The sequence below is a fragment of the Apodemus sylvaticus genome, chromosome 3 (assembly GCF_947179515.1).
Source record: "Apodemus sylvaticus chromosome 3, mApoSyl1.1, whole genome shotgun sequence".
NCBI lineage: Eukaryota > Metazoa > Chordata > Mammalia > Rodentia > Muridae > Apodemus > Apodemus sylvaticus.
Window position 1 is genome coordinate 80,642,328 of NC_067474.1, and position 13,842 is coordinate 80,656,169.

Genomic DNA, 13,842 nt, shown 5'->3' on the forward strand with positions numbered 1-13,842 from the left:
CACTGACATACATTAAGGCAGTAGGAGGCTGGAACCCTGCGACTCATGCTTACCAGTATATCTAGTAAAACTGGATCTGACTGTTAAAATCTTCAACTGGATAATCACTGTCTATTGAAGCAGGCTATATAGTTGTTATGGCCACATTTCAAACATAGAAGAGTCTGCAGTTCAGGGTTACCACTCAGGGTAGAGCTATCTAAAGACCTACACATTTCCACTGAACTATGATGTGAGGAGAAACGGAGATTGGTTTATTCTATAATGCTGAGATGTTGTGGATATTACTGTTATGAGAAACTTCCTAGGTAATTGCTCATAGATACATTTGCTATTTATTTGATTAATATTAGATGTTTGAGTCCAGGTTTGAGTTTCTAAATGTGAAAGCAAAAGAAAGAAACGCAGAACTGGCTATGTGATAAACAATAGAAAGGATACGCATTGTTGCTGAGGTTTTTTTAAATATTATTTGTCTGTCTGCTGTTACTTCCTTTTGTATGTTTAATGGAAGATTTGCTTTGAGTAACAATTTTGAAAGTTTTAGTTTTAGGTTTTTTTCCAATAATGTGTATGAATGCTCCGCATGCACAATCTATGTGCTCTGTATGTACATTGCCCATAAAACCAAAAATGGGTCTCAGATTCTCTGGAAGAGGAGTTACAGAGGGTTATTAACTTCAATGTGGATGCTATTATAGAACCCAGATCTTCTGCAGGAGCAACAAGTGCTCCTAATTGCTGAACTCCCTCCAGCTCCAGTTCTTATTTGTAAAATACCATTTAGTTCCACAAAGGTCTACTAATGTTCATAATAAATTAGAACACATCTGCCCTACCTATTTCTGATCATTTTGAATTGTATGTAAAGGCCTTTGAAGACAATTGATTATAAAATTTAAGGTGGTTTTAACTATGCATTATATTGATAAAAAGAAAACATTTTGTTATTTTACAAAAGATTTTATCCCATTTTTGTCCTCATCAGGCATATATCTACATTATCTTTCAGGAAATAAAGGTTAAAAGAGGCAAACGCAATGCTAAACTCCCATCTCTAATTAGAAACTTAAATGAGTCTGGAAGTGTAACAATTTTGCTCTCAACACACCTTTCTTTCTTAACAATGTGTTTTCTCTGAATCAAAATAAATCTTGTAGTGCCAAGGGAAGTCATCGGGGTTCAACCAACATCATGGTATTTCAAGACTAAATCACTGAAACTCAAGAATAACCAATAAAGTCTAAGGTCACTTTAGGGTTACCAGACTGCACATATATTTGAGGCAATCACAACATCCTCAGACTGCCAGTTTTACTTTAGGCAATGCTGTGTAGTGTTCAGAGGAGGAACTTCATGTTGGGTAAAGGTGGGTTTTAATTTTGCCTCTAAAGAGCACCACCTATAATAACATTGATTTTTCATATCCTTGAAAATCAATCTGTGAATGATTGGTGATTAAAACCTAAATTCTATCTTTAAAATCTATGGGATTTTACCTATCACAAAAAAGTTATTAAATATAATCATGGTATGCACTCACTGATAAGTGGATATTAGCCTAGAAACTTGGAATACCCAAGACATAATCCATATATCAAATAATGTCCAAGTAGAACTGAGGAGTAGCCCCTGGTTCTGGAAAGGCTCAGTGCAGCAGTATAGGGCAACACCAGAACAGGGAAGTGGGAAGGGGTGGATGGGGGAAAAGGGGGAGGGAGGAAGGCTTATTGGACTTTCAGGGAGCAGGGAGGCAGAAAAGGGGAAATCATTTGAAATGTAAATAAAAATATCGAATAAATATACCCATACTAATTATAACGCGATAATTGCCATTGTGACGAGGTTGAGAAGGGTTGTTGGCTATAGTTAGGATTAGTTACAGCATTGATGGAATTGAGTAGCCATGTAGTCCATTAATGTTGTATGTGAATGGCCTCAGTTTGACCATGACATCTTCTAGACACCAAAAAACATAGAGGGAAGAATGTACATGTCCCTGTACACATGCTAACAGGATCCTTTCATAACAGGAAGCTGATCTACACTAGTGCTCCTGATCCAGAAACCATAATCTTATATTACTCATTTGCTAAATTTAATTTAGACTATGTTGGTTGCAATAAGGAAGATTAGAAGTTTAATTTTGGATGGGTTTTAAGGCATTTTCTCATACTACTACCAACTTTGATTTATTTTCAAATGCTGGATGCTAAATATAACCTAATTCACATAATCTATTGCATTTTGATAAAAAAAATTGTTAACCATTTAAAACAACTAGTAGTTCCTTTTCGAACATTTTTATGTAGATGATCGAAATGAGAATTTGCTGCAAAGATTCTTGCAAAATTGCAAGTATAAAGTTCACCTTTAATCTTAACAACTGTAGATATGAAGCATCAAGATTTTTATTATATTTTAAAGTATACTATATGTATTTAGATATAGATACATTATATTTCTGTTATACTTAATGTTATAAAAGGGACTGCGATTGTTAAATAATTTAAATAGTCCATAATTTTTAAATATAACAAAATAAAAAATAGTTACCACATAGAAAAATGAACAAGTATACAGAAAACCTTACATATTGGCAGCCCTTCTGGTATGCCTCATGTATTCAGGAGCACTGTGTTTGAATCTGGTGAAACACTTTTCTCTCCCTCAAATATTATTTTTACAGTTAATTTATTTAGAAATTTATTTTACTTCTAGATAGCTTAAAATTATGTTTGAGTCTGGTCTGAATTAGTGAAATTTGAATTAATGAGATTGACCTTTATTTGATTTCACTTCTTCAAGCATTTTCTTCTTCCTGATAAATCAACTTACAATGAAGAACAAGGGTGTAACAATTAAAATGTACAACAACAGAGTGCCAATTCAGATCACACTTTAAGAAATCATTAAGGCAACACTAAGGAATTAAATTTTGCCTTGAAAGTAAAAAGAGGATAGATGGTGTCTCTTCTTTGACAAGTAATTGTAACACATGAGATCATACTAGGAAGTATGGCCTCGTGTTTCTAGAAGTATGATTTCAGATGCATTGATAACAGGCTTGTAACAGAATTAGTAAATGGAGTACTAACCAGCCAATAAAAACAATGACTCCATGAAATTCTTAGGCAAATGGATGGAACTGGAAAATATCATCCTGAGTGAGGTAACCCAGATACAAAAGCACACACACAGTATGCACTCAGTGATAAGTGGATATTAGCTCAAAAGCTTGGAATACCCAAAATACAATTTACAGACCACATGAAGCTCAAGAAGAAGGAAGACAAAAGTGTGGATGCTTTGGTCCTTCTTAGAAGAGGGAACAAAATACTCACAGGAACAAATATAGAGACAAAGTGTGGAACAGAGACTGAAGGAAAGGCTATCCAGAGACTGACCCACCTGGGTAACCATCCCATATACAGTCAGCAAACCCAGACAATATTGTGATGTTAAGAAGTACTTGCTAAATTGGTACAACCACTCTGGAAATCAGTCGGGTGGTTCCTCCGAAAACTGGGCACCTTACTTCCAGAAGATCCTGCTATACCACTCCTGGGCATATACCCAGAAGACTCCCCACCATGTAATAAGGATACATGTTCTACTATGTTCATAGCAGCCCTATTTGTAATTGCCAGATGCTGGAAAGAACCCAGGTATCCCTCAACAGAAGAGTGGATGCAAAAAATGTGGTATATCTACACAATGGAGTACTATTCAGCCATTAGAAACAATGAATTCATGAAATTCTTAGGCAAATGGATGGAGCTAGAGAATATCATACTAAGTGAGGTAACCCAGACTCAAAAGGTGAATCATGGTATGCACTCACTAATAAGTGGATATTAACCTAGAAAACTGGAATACCCAAAACATAATCCACACATCAAATGAGGTACAAGAAGAAAGGAGGAGTGGCCCCTGGTTCTGGAAAGACTCAGTGAAACAGTATTCAGCAAAACCAGAACGGGGAAGTGGGAAGGGGTGGGTGGGAGGACAGGGGAAGAGAAGGGGGCTTGCGGGACTTTTGGGGAGTGGGGGGGCTAGAAAAGGGGAAATCATTTGAAATGTAAATAAATTATATCCAATAAAAAAAAAAGAAAAAAAAAAAGAAGTACTTGCTAATGGGAGCCTGAAATAGCTGTCTCCTGAGAGGCTCTACCAGAGCCTGGTAAGTACAGAGGCAGATGATCGAAGCCAACCACAGACTAAACATGGCAAAACATAATGGAGGAGTTAGAAAAAGGACTGAAGGAGGGGAAGGGGTTTGAAACCCCATAGAAAGAACAATATCAACCAATCAGATCGCCCAAAAGCTCAAAGGGACTAAATTACCAACCAAAGAATACACATGGCTCCAGCCACATATATAGCAGAGGATGGCCTTGTCTGGCATGAATTGGAGGAAGGGCCCTTGGTCCTGTGAAGGCATGATACCCAGTGTAGAGGAATTTCAGGGCAGGTAGAGTGGAGTTGGTGGATAGGGAAACACCCTCACAGAAGCAGGGAGTGGGTATGGGATAGGGTGTTTCTTGGGGAAAACTGAGAAAGGGAATAACTTTTGAAATGTAAATAAATAAAACATCCAATGAAAAGAAAAATAGTATACAGTAGCAAAAGAAAAAGGAATAAGTACGAAACATGAAGAAAAAAAAAAGTTGAGAGGTAGACATAGCCCAGACTGAACAATCTTAAGGTTAGGTAGCATAGGAATTGTATTCTGAAGAACACCTTGTCCCTCATGATGTTGAAGGGTGCTAAGAAGTAAGAGTTAACAAGAACATGTCGGGTTGTCAGAAATATTTGAGATATAAGGGAAATATTAAGGAGTAAAGATGTAAATGAAATAATTTAAGTGAAAAAAAGCAAGAATGGATACTTTGGAATATAGTTGAGAGCTAGCTGACTGGTTCACAGCCCCTCACCTAGACTGTGTGTGTTACAAATGTTTCAAATTTTTATTCTGGGACATTAACCTCCTTGCTTTGTCAGCAACAGCATATCTTCTTCCCTAAACAGAGGATAAACACTTTGAGTCAAGAGTTTATATGATCTGTTCCTTTAATATAAAACAAATTTATATATGCTGCAAACATTTATTAAACAAGCAAATGAATGAATAAAATGAATGCAATTCCTAGTTTCAGAATAGCTTTTTGTTTGTCGGATCTCCAACAGAGGATAGGGCTGAGATAGGGATAAAATGGCTGATAGAGCCAGATTTGAGCATTTGGTTGTGCTTTGATTTGATGTGAAACAATTTACAATAATAAGAGGTTTATGCTTATCTTAAATATCAGACATTGGCTTTGAGAAATAGTCTCAGGTCTCCAGGGAGGAGATGGTTTTCATTAAATATGTGCTATTAATTAATTTTGATGAAGGTTATTTGGAATGATTTCATATTTAACAAGTGCAGCATTTTCTACAAAGATCCCAAGACTTTAAAGTTAATAATGAGAAGCTGTATTTGCCAAAGGGTCAGTGTAGAATAGTTTAGGCTTGGGCTCCAGAACACTTGGAGATCCTGTGTTGGTAGAAACGCATATCTCCTACAATTTCCAAGCAATTTTCTTTCCTAGAGATCACTGGCTCTGAACAGAAAGGCACCCATTAACTAGAAGCTTGCCTCATGCATCTTTTTCTTTCTATTCACTTTTTCCTCACAGGCAAATGGAGCACTTGTTCTGATGGTTGCAATTGAGAATGTGAGTCAGTTTTCCTTTCTACTATCTGCCTACTTAGAGGTCAGCATACTAGTTTTCTTTCTGATGTATCATAGTCTTAGGGAATGTGTTATAATCTTAAAACTGAAGCCCAGCTCCCAGCAGCAGAGGTGGCAACCTTCGGGCTTGACTCCGATTGATTAGGTATATCCATTTCCAGGGAGAAATAATAGGCAAATTTTTTGATTTCTGTTCTTCAATATCAAAGGGTTTGGACTCTAGTGACACTATACTAAGTGAAACACTATCCTGAAGGTGGCTGACTTCAGGAAATAGAGTCTCCTATTGGATGATTCTGTCAGGGTAGACATTCTCAGGCTGTGGATGAAACAGATAGATTGCTTTGTTAAGGGATCCCATCACTACTCTACATCTTAATGGTTTACTAGCATAAACACAGAAACTCAAGATGTGTTACATTCATCATGAATAATCTGGAATTTCTCTGGAAAAGGTGCAAATTAAAAGGTGAAGGGAAAAGGATGCACCTATCAAAGTCCAAGGGAAACCAGTTGCACACTTCCAAGGGTAATCACTTTGTGGAACTTCAAAGAATATTCAATTCTCCTAGCTACTTTGAATGATACCAAGGAAATGTTTGCACTGTGAGATGCTAATGAGTGACCACTAGTGTGTGTTTTCACTGAGTATCAGTTCTACAGGCAGAGGCACAATTGACTTCAGACGCATTTGCTGTTGGTTTCCAGAGCAAAACCAAATATTTATTGTAGATAACACCAAGTAACAGAAACTATCTACACACACTGATACACTAAGGACCATTGGTCTGAAGATGTAAAAACACTCTTACAAAGCAGAATATTCCAAAGGGTAGAGACTATCTTCCAGAGGTTACTCAAAACCTGTCTTGAAGGAAGCTTTTCTTGGAACAAATCATGATTTGAGTAGCCCAGATTTTCTTTCATCACATTGGTCAATGAGAAAATAATGAAATAGCTTCTAACTTGTCTTTTTTGTTGTTGTGTTAAGGTAGATGGCCATCTAAACTAAATTCTAAGTCCATAGTAGGTACTCAAGCACTTGTTTTAGTAGATGAAATGAGTAGATGAATTGTGGGTTTTATAAAGAGTTTTATAGGTCCTGCTTTCCAATGTCATAAGGACAAAGGCATTCTAAGAGTCAGCTTTTTCTCCTGTGAAATGCAAGTGACCCTGCACATCCAGTTTTCCTGGTCTTTTGGACAATTAGACATTTGTACCCAGCACCCAACTCAGGTGCATACATCAAATGGGTTTTCTTCATGGGGCAAAATGGAAGAGACCCGATTGGATCTCCCAATCCCCCCAAATCAAAGCCCACTCTTTGCCCTTCTGACCAATGACCTTCTCACTCATTTACTGAATAGGCTCCACAGCAGAGCAAAGGAATATTTGAAAGAGGATCATGGTCATGTCAGACCTTACTTCTGTCAACAGTGAGGCATGAACCACAGTCTGAGAATGAGAATCGCTGACACATCAGGAGTCATACTTTACACTCTGTGATGTTTCCTTTCACTCTGCCTCACATCAGATGTCTGAAAGTACTTATTCAAGAATTCAAAATTTATTTTTTAATCAGCTTATTACGGGGTTCCTTCAACTTTTAAGCCTTTATGTGGCAGCAAACCCCTAATGCTGTGAAGACTTGCTTGTGATGTGACAGATTAAGGTCAGTGTCATTAACACACTTTGAGATTGATGTTGCCAGCCTGATGATCACAGAAGATGGCAAATTCCCACTGCACAAGGGAAGAGGCAACAAGGATTTGTCACACTAGATCACTGTGCCCATCCATTGGCAGAATGCTGAAATACTCTGATATAGAAGCGTCTGGAGAAATGAGGTTAAATGTCTACACAGGTTTGGAGTTCAAAATTAGAATGGAAGTCAAATGTTTTCTGTCATTTCTCTGTTACTGATACACTCTATGGGCTTTGCTAAGTCTATTTACAACTTAGGGCCTCTGTGCATTTATAACTGAAGAAAAAATACATAAACACTCAACAAATGGTTACTGAGCACAGTCCTGATGTCAGCACATACTCTGATTTTGCAGCAGGGTGACTGAAATAAATATGTGCCTTACTTTAATAGTGACCTTATTATTTCTCCAACAGCTTATAGATAGTGGACATTAGTACAAGGATGAAGAATATTAGAGTCAATTCTTTTAAATTACACCTAGATCTGAGTTATTACCTTTTGGTTTGTATTGTGTGTGTGTGTGTGTGTGTGTGTGTGTGTGTGTGTGTGTTGTATTCCTGTTGCTCACAGTGTTTGCATATGTTCATATTGATATTTATGCATATGGAAGCAAGAGGTTGATTTATATCTTCCTCTATCAGAATCCTTGTTTTCTGAGACTGAGTCTTTCAGTGAAAATGAAGGTCATTGATCCATGGATTCTGTCTAGCTAATATATTCCAAGAACCTGTTTGTCTTCAGCCCCTCACATGCACAGAGAATACTGGGTACTATGAATTCAAATATAGTTTTCCATTATTGTGACTCATGTACCTTGCTCCCTGGTACCCATTTTTGATTAGCAAGATGCCTAATACCTTAATTAATGCAATTTCCTTGACCCTTTCTTAGATAAGCAATTCATCTCCAATATCTGCAGCTCCATAAAAATGAAGTCTGGCCTTTTGTGTATAGTGATTCCCTACGATACAACTATTATCTCTAGACACTTAAGAGAAATCCTGTATATATATACGGTTACTGCTAAGACCCATGCTGGAGTTGTTAATAATGTCCTTTATTTTCATTAGTATATTACTAATGAGACCTAGACACTGTCATATGTCAAATTCATATAACAAATATCCATTCTACATATACTAAGGTCAAAATTGCATTAATCAAGTTTAGCCAATAGAAGCAGGATTTCGGTTTTCATCCATTTTCGTCATGAGAAACCCAATTCAACATGCCTTGTCCTAAGAATCATCCCTCTTCCTTGACTCGAGCACTTGGATCATTCCAATTATCCTGGATCTTCCTGCACAATAACAACAACCCAGTTCTTAATAAATAAATAAATAAATAAATAAATAAATAAATAAATAAATAAATAAAAATAAAAAACTTTATTTCCTTAATGTATCAGGGCTCTGCTGCATATACATCAACTTGCCTGAAGAGGGCATCATACCACCCTAGAGATGGTTGCAAGCCACCATGTGGTTGCTGGGAATTGAACACATGACCTCCAGAAGAGCAGCCTGTGCTCTTAACCTCTGAGCCATCTCACCAGCCCAACAACCCAGTTCTTTACTCTGAATACTGAACTTGCTTTCTAAGGTCTGCATGACAAAATATTACAAACAAAATGATTTGAAAAACATAAATAAATTTTGTGAGCCAGAAGTTCAAGATTAAAATATAACATGTTAGTGTCTTCTGAGATCCTTCAGTCTTTCAGATGGGTATTTGGTAGCCTTTATGATGATATTTTTTTTTATATAGTGAGGTCAGAAATACTTTCAGAAGCATCTGATTCTTACCCAAATTTGAGTAGAGGCCTTCAAGAATAGGAGTGGTTGACCTACGAGTTGCCTCAATGGATTAAAAAGTACTTGACTTGTGACTTAGCTAGAGGATCTATTGCTGTGATAAAAAACCTTAACAAAAAACAACTTAAGGAAGAAGGAATTTATTTCTTTATATGATTTGTGGTACACCATAGTAGTCAGGGAAGAGAACTCAGGAACCAAGAAGCAGGAATTGATACACAGGCCATAAAGGAATATTGCTTACTGTGTTGTTCTTAGTGGCTTTCTTAGTTTTTTTTCTTATATACCCAGTGGATCAATAGTATTACCATTGTCAATGGTCTGTGTCTGGCCATATGAATAATTAATCAAGAAAAATAACAGGCCAACTTTATGAAGGCATTTTTTTCAATTTTGTCTTCTTCCACTCTGCTTATGTCAAATTGGCATTGGAACTAGCCAGTACTATATGTGTGTGTGTGTGTGTGTGTGTGTGTGTGTGTGTGCGTGCGCGCACGCGTGTGTGTGTGCGCATATGCGTGTGCGTGTTTGTGTGTGAAAACCCAAGATAGATCTCAGAGACCCACAGGAAAGCTGTGTGAAAGTGGGAGAATACCTGTAATTCCTATGCTTTGGAGGAAGAGGCACAGATCTCCAAAGCTCAATATTTCAACTGGGCACACTAGGGCATACCAGACTCATAGATTCAACTTGACATAGTAAATAAAGGAGGGAATAATTAATGAACATACCTAATACGTATCTCCAGAAACTATGTTCGAATGAAGCTACCCACATGGGATTCCACACCCTTGAAACCATATGTGCACACATCCACATAGCATATGCAAATACACATGCAAAAAAGTATAGTGTATTTTTTCAAATGGTACCAATAAATACCCAGAAATGAAACACCAAGGTAAATGCTTATCTCTATTTATTTATAGTGAGATGACATATAGGAAAATAAGAGACACCTAATTCTTCCACCAGTATATGTTAGTTCATTAATAATATTATAATAGAAATTATACTTGTGTTTACTATGTACCTAGTATTTTATATGCATAATCTTCTTCACTTTTCTAATCTTAGGAAATCATTTTAAGTGAAAACCAGATATTTGTGCAGATAAGACACTAAGAGGACAAGTAGGAAGCAAGGAATATTTACTTTGGTCCCATATATGCAATGTGCTATTATAGATATCCTTTTCATAATTCTTACAAAAAGTTATTACAGGATTTAAGGTGGGTGATAAAATTTTTACACAGGATATTAAACCAGGCCTAGAGAGATGAACTGATGTTATAAAATTCATATAGGTAGGTCTTGTTGGAGACTTGAGTTTGCCATCAAAGAAAGTTGAATCAATAATTACTGTTCTTGATGTACAGCTTGGTTTTCATGTGGGTGTCCCAACATGTAGAGTAGGGGCTATCTCTGAATCTGTTGCCTGCCTGGAGATCCCTGTCCTCTAACTAGGCCATGATGACTAACTTCAATGGGAGAGGATATACCTAGTCCTACACTGACTTAATCTGCCAGCGTGGAATGATACCCAGGGGGGGGGACCTCCCCCTTCTCACAGGATATGGGTAGAGGTGATGGGGGATCTATGTAAGGTGGAGACTGGGATGAGAGGGGAGCTGATACTGGGATATAAAGTGAATAAATCTATAAAGTGAAGAAAATAATAATTTCTGCTCTTCGTCATTATTCCAAAACACCTGGATTGGTCAAGATGGATGGATCTCATGCCATCCCCAGCTGGCCTGAACTTGAGGGAAGAAAAAGTATCTGAAGGGAGGTAGTTGTTTGCAAAGTAGTTGATATCATATATAACAAGATAATATAACTATACACCTACCTGGAATTAGGAGAATAAAGAAAAATGGTGGTGTAGTGACATAAATTGATCTAACAGTATTGGTGACAGCCAAAGCATCACATTGAAAAAGGGGGTAGGGCAAGTTGTGTGAATGACTGTCTATAACAAGCAAGGCAGAAGAAAAGGCATGGAAATATAAATGAGGTGAAATGTAGCTTAAGAGGAGGATTCTTGGACTGGGGACACAGAAAAGAGGTAGAGACATCATGTAACCATGTGTAAGATCTTGGGCTTACACTCCCAGCACTGAAAAACTAAACAAAACAAAACAACAACAAAACCTAACTATATACATTAGAGAGAACATGGATATCAAGCAAAATGACGACAACAATAACAACAGAAACAAAAAACATTGAATTTTTTTTCTAAGAACATGAGAACTTTACCAAACACAAAGCCAGACATTTGAAAGACTAGGGAGTCAAGCACTTAAATATAAGAATAAAGTGCTTGATGGTTTGAATATTAAATGTTCCCCCACAGGCCAATCTGTTTTAACAGTTTGGCCCTAGATGGTGGCATCATTTTACAATATTGTGAACCCTTTTACAACTTGAGCCTAGATGAAGAAAGACTACTAAGGATGTGCTTTAAAATGTTATAACTGCAGTTTTCATAATACTAGAAGTGATAAGTAGATTGTAGTGAGCAAATGCCACCCAGTTTTCTTCAGCTATGAACTCTGTGAACTCCAATATTGACTTTCAGGGCATGGTATACCCATGGTGCAATAGTGGCACAACATTATGAGTATAACCAATGACTTTTTGGTGGAATTTAAGCCTATTCCACAAAATAACATGCATGCATCCTACTAGAAATCTAGCATATGGTTATGTAGTGTCATAGGGCCCAAGAGTAAACCTATAACTATTATTATGTTAATGCAAACATGTTGTAAAATAAATGACAATTATTGCAAACACTGACAACGGGCTGAAATGAATGGGAGTACTCAGTCAAAAATGAGATATCTGTATCATTCAAAACCCCAAAATTTATAAACCATTATAAAACATGGGAGAGAAAGACTGGGAGAACTAGAGGTTGTAGATGGTGCAAATGAAACATAGTCTTCCTGATATGAGATTGCTGAACTCATGGACTCAAATAGCTGAAGTTGTTTCCATAGAAATTATATAAAATCAACCTAGTAACAGTCAAGTATGTGAGGGAAGGAACTCATGGATGTCAGAACCCTATAGCTTATGTGTAGAAAGGAAAGTAATTTTCCTTCATAGATGAGGACCTTGGCAAGGTGACAATACTCCACTGGATATATTTTGACTATCTGGGAAGTTGGAAAAAGTTGGGGAAGTAGAAGCAGATCTGGGAAAAGTAATGGGAGGTGAAAATGATCTAATTGCATTGTGTGAACTTTTCTAAATATTAATAAAATATTACATTTAGAACATTAAAAAACATTTTATAGCCTCATCTTATCTCCTGGCCATTATTATTTTCTTGCAGACATAATGTCATCAGTTGCTTCAGGGTCCGTCACTATAGATTCTTCGTAAGGCAGACTAAACCAGTCCTCAATTTAGTTGCTTCCTATTTGGTATGTAGCCACAGCAACAAAGAAGTAATTAACACCAAGTATATAATGAGACTGACTGGATCAGATACATGAACATACATTGGCTTTCTTGACATTCTAAAATGGCTGGCAGATTCTCTAGATAAAATCTAGAATTCTGGTTTGAGTTGCAAGGCGATTTATCACTTTATTCTCTTACAATCTGCTGATACTACTGTGCTTCCCCACCCTTTAGTTTCTTGTTTCCTGCATTACTTCCATGTCTCAAGTGGTCCTGCATTACAGAACAATCTCTGCAAGAATCAGTAACTGTTCTTTCTTCTTACTGCCACATTTGAGACTTATCATTTACAATTACTACTCCCTGTGTACTCCAATAGGTCTTATACTTCCATCTCATTAACATATATCACACTTGAAGATACTGTCTGGCTTCTCTATAAAATATTGGCTTCAAAACATATCTGTTGAATGAATGAATGAGCATAGAACTGAACGCCAATACCTTCTGTTTCTGCTGAAGACAATTTTTTTGAAATACTTTTTTGAGATTGAACCTGTAGGTAGTAATCATGTGCTTGAAGCTGTAAAATAGTTGTCCACATGAACTAAGAACTGGTTATGTCCTGCTGTCCTCAATTGTCATGTCAAAATTCAATAAAGCAGACTCACCAAGTCTTTCACTTGACAATTCTCTGAGCACATCAAGCTTCTGCAGTGTTTGCAGGAAAAAAAAATCACTATTTTCCCACTAATTTAGATTGGATATTTTCTTCTTTGCCTGTCTTCTCTTCATTCTTATCCCTCAGAGGACTCTTCTTCCAGGTGCTTCCAATTTGCAGGTGTCCCTTGTGCTGAAGGTAGAGCTTTAAGTGAAAGTTCAGTTCTTTGCAGGACTGCAGTAGCAGCCTTTAATGCTCCAGCGCTGAGACTGTTCTACTGTTCCCGGGTTGCTCCAGGATGGGTTGCTAAGCAACATGCCTATTTGCCTGGAAATGGGCTGAGTCTGTACACCAAGTTTGTGGAACAAGGACAGTGGGAACAGTTTCTCAGGGCTTCTATACTGATAAATTTAGTCTCCTGTTTATGATTCCACCTTTATTACATTTCAAAACTATATGCCTTCTAATTCCAGTCTTCCTTTACTTGGGATATGGGCTACATTTA